The following is a 4,104-nucleotide window of genomic DNA, read 5'->3' as shown; positions in this document are numbered from 1 at the left end:
CAAGAATGACATGGCAACGAGGAATCTTCTTCTCACAGTTTATTCGAGAAACTTGCTTACAGGGAGTGGCCCCGACCCCAGGGAGTCGGGGCTTAATATACTCAGTGATAGCGAATCAACTACACCCAGGTGGCACGCTAGGAAAGGTTGTCACTAAGCAGATCTAGAAGGGTACGTGGCCTCACTCCTAATAAAAAGTTGTTTACTTACTGACAGCACTCACTGTCGGGCTGGTGGAATGCGGAAACCAGCGCCATTTATAGGCGCAGTACTCTGCAGCTGCCAACAGTGTATATGGTGGATTACACTGATAGGTTTTCGTATGCTGAAGCAGCCCTGCATACCTAGGATGAAGCCTATTTTTTCATGGTGGATGATTTTTTGATGTGTTTTTGGAATTGATTTTCCAGCATTTTTGAGTATTTTTGCATCAATGTTCAAGAGGGAGATTGGTCTCTAGTTCTCTTTCTTAGTTTTGTCTTTGTGTGGTTTGGGTAACAAGGTAATTGTAGCCTCATAAAAAGAGTTTGGCAGTCATCACAGAGCAAGTGAGCTCCCTTAGTTTGTATTCTATCTCAGTGTTAGTGAAGGCTATTCCATCCCACCTTGAAGTCAAATTAGAAAATTTCATGCATTCATCTCTGTTTTTAAACTGAGAGTGTCATAATTTTTGTGATGCCACTATTTGAATACCCTACACAAAACTTTTTCTAGAATTTCAGTTTTTCAGGATCAATATTTTTCAGTCAAACATCCATGTTTTTATTGTCAGATTCAAAATTAGACTCTTGGTCTATTAGCCAGTTGGAGACCCAAGGATAATATTCCTAATACATTAAAAAATAGACAAAGACAAAAAAGAGAGTTTGCCAATGACCCTTCTACTTCTATTGTGTGGAACACTTTGAAGAGTATTGATATTAGTTCTTCTTTGAATTTCTGGTAGTATTTTGCACTGAACCCATCTGGCCCTGGTCTGTTTTTGGTTGGGAGACTTTTGATGACTGCTTCAATTTCCTTAGGTGTTATAGGTCTATTTAAATTGATTGTCTGTTCTTGATTTAATTTTGGTAAGTGATATCTATCCAGAAAATTGTTCATTTCCTTTAAATTTTTGAATTTTATGGAGTACAGATTTTCAAAGTATGACCTGATGATTCTCTGGATTTCTTCAGTGTCCATTGTTATGTCCCCCTTTTCATTTCTGGTTTTGTTAATTAGCATGCACTCTCTTTGCCTTTTGGTTAGTTTGAATAAAGTTTTGTCTGTCTTGTTGATTTTCTTAAAGAACCAACTCTTTGTTTCATTAATTATTTGGATTGTTTTCTGTGTTTCTACTTTATTGACTTCAGACCTCATTTTGATTATTTCCTCAGTCCACATGGCTTCTGAGCACCACCAGTAGCATCCAGACCCTCTGTTTTATATTTCAGATTAAGGTTGATTCTTTCTGTTTCCTCATCACAAATATTACAGTTTTTCATGAACATTTTCATTATTCTGTTCTTAAAATATGATTTGAAGAAGCAATAATATTTGATTATCCTGTAAATGAAAACATGCTTCTGGCTGAATATTTTCTTCTTTAAATCATATTTATGGGGAGGTTTTTTTTTCTCAAAGATGGAGAGTGTTTAGTAATTTTATATTCAAGTGAAAGGATGAAGGGCTGAGTATTGAGTATTATGAAAGATGGAAGGTAGAAGATGAATATTTTCCTTTATATTCTAACATAACCATCATTATGTTGATTCTTCATAAATGTCTTCTACCATTAAATTTCCATAATTATTCTTTCAGTTACTTTCATTTGAATTGCAAGGGATTTAGGAAAGAACCAGAGGGCCATGTGTTGATGACTCAGGAAAAGTCTATTGTTTATTCTTCTATAGGAGAAGATACCTGGTGAGATTACATGAAAGTAATGATGCAAGGGAAAATAGGATAACTTGTTGGGACATGTATGCATAAGTGCTAGAGAATGAACACACTACCTAGAAATGATTGAAAGTCCTAGGTGATAAATGAAAACATTTGTTCTGTACCTTTTCTCTTGTCTTACTTATCTTCTCTCTCTATGGTAATCTTCTTTAGAGCTAGAGTTGTTGAAAATTTTGGAGGAACAGATGCCCATATTACAGTGAAATGGAAAATCATCATCTGTTCATAGTTCATTGATTCATTAATTCAGCTGTCCAAACAGTATGAAAACCTTCCTCTATGTTAAAGAATCAACTGGTATTGAGACCTGATGGGATTCAGAATCACCTGGACAGCCAAGAACTGCACATACAAAGGTAGTCAGGCATCAAGAAGATAAAGTTTCTAAAGAGAAGAAAGATTTCAAAAGGAATGGATACAGAGGAGGGCATGATCAGGTTTACAAAGTTATACCTTTCTGAACCATCAGAATCTAATGTAACCACTCAAAAGTGTTGAGAAGTGAGATTGGAGGTCAGAGGGTATCCATCACAGAGAAAGGATTTAGAGCACTTTAGAAACTAACTGATTTCATGGGTATGAAAAATTCCAGAGGATTTCTGGTATTCATGTGGTTTAACTTTGTAGAGTTAATGGTTCTAAGCAGAGATAACAATGGGTAAATTTCCCAAAGGGTTGCTTAACACTATGAGACAATTTTTATAATGAGTGAGAAAATGTTGAATCCCTAAGTTCTATAATAGTAAAACTTTTATGCCATCTTTCATCTCAACAAATAAAAAGATAGAGAATTTAGAGACTTCATGGTGTATGTTTCCCACTTTTTCTCTCCCCTAGTTTTCTAGCTGGTATGTCAACAATATGAAAGCAGAAAACCAAACAAGTGTCTTAGAATTTTTTCTTGTGGGGTTTTCCCAAGATGCAGAACATGAACCGTTGCTGTTTGGACTGTTTCTGCTCATGTTTGTGGTTGCTGTGTTTGGGGACCTGCTCATCATTCTGGCTGTCAGTTCTGACTCCCACCTCCATACTATCATGTACTTTTTCCTTTCCAACCTGTCATTTTCTGACATTTGTTTCATCTCTACAACCATCCCCAAGATGTTGGTGAACATCCAAACACATAGCAAGTCCATCACCTATGCAGGATGCATCTTCCAGATGCATTTTTTTCATGGTCTTTGGAGGTATGGACACATTTCACCTCACTGTGATGGCCTATGACCGATTTGTGGCCATCTGCCATCCCCTTCACTATCCAGTCATCATGAACCCCCAACTGTGTGGCCTGCTGGTTCTTGTGTCCTGGTTCATGAGCTTCTCATACTCTCTGATCCAGAGTCTGTTGATGCTGAGTCTTTCCTTCTGCACCAATAAGATAATTAAGCACTTTTACTGTGAACTTTCTCAGGCCCTCACTGCTCAGTCATATCCTTCTTTATATTGTGACTTGTATTCTTGGCATTGTTCCTTTTTCAGGGATCCTTTATTCCTACTCTCAAATTGTCTCCTCCATTCTGAGAATTCCATCAACAGATGGAAAATATAAGGCATTTTCTACCTGTGGGTCTCATTTATCAGTGGTTTCACTATTCTATAGAACAGGTCGTGGTGTATACCTTAGTTCTGATGCAAGTTACTCTTCTTGGAAGGGCATGGTGGCCTCAGTAATGTATACAGTCGTAACTCCCATGCTGAACCCTTTCTTTTACAGCTTGAGGAACTAAGACATTAACAAAGCCTTACAAACACTTGGGAGAATACATTTTGTTAAGTGATAAAATCACTGGTTTTAGGTTTCTGATCTGACAAAACCAAAGCAGTGGGCTAAAGGAATTCTGCTTCTTATTCATGTAGAAGTTGTATTCAGTTTGTTCGTCTGTCTTGGTCAAAATGGGTACTTCTATGTGAAACGTGTGTGATGCCTCCATTGTTATCCTTACTTCTATCCTCCTCCCTTCTTTTTCAATGACACGTTTCTTCATTTTATTACGATATTTACATGTCTGTAGGTCACTATAACTTTTCAAACACCAACTCATGAATTGTTTGACAGAAGTTATGAGACAGTTCATTGATAGGAGTTAAGTCTATATATAGGTATACAGTACTTGTGGCTATAAATACTACATTAACTAGGCACATGCTAGAATATATGATACC

General features: G+C 37.0%; 1 pseudogene; it reads left to right on the top strand.

Annotated features, from left to right (window-relative positions):
• The first annotated feature begins 2,802 nt into the window (after positions 1 to 2,802).
• LOC101828563 lies at positions 2,803 to 3,719 on the top strand (annotated as a pseudogene).
• The last annotated feature ends 385 nt before the right edge of the window (positions 3,720 to 4,104 follow it).

This window comes from Mesocricetus auratus, unplaced genomic scaffold, assembly GCF_017639785.1.
Source record: "Mesocricetus auratus isolate SY011 unplaced genomic scaffold, BCM_Maur_2.0 contig_5422_pilon_obj, whole genome shotgun sequence".
Taxonomy (NCBI): Eukaryota; Metazoa; Chordata; class Mammalia; order Rodentia; family Cricetidae; genus Mesocricetus; species Mesocricetus auratus.
Note: the sequence above shows the minus strand (reverse complement) of the source record. Positions and strands in the feature narration are given on the sequence as shown.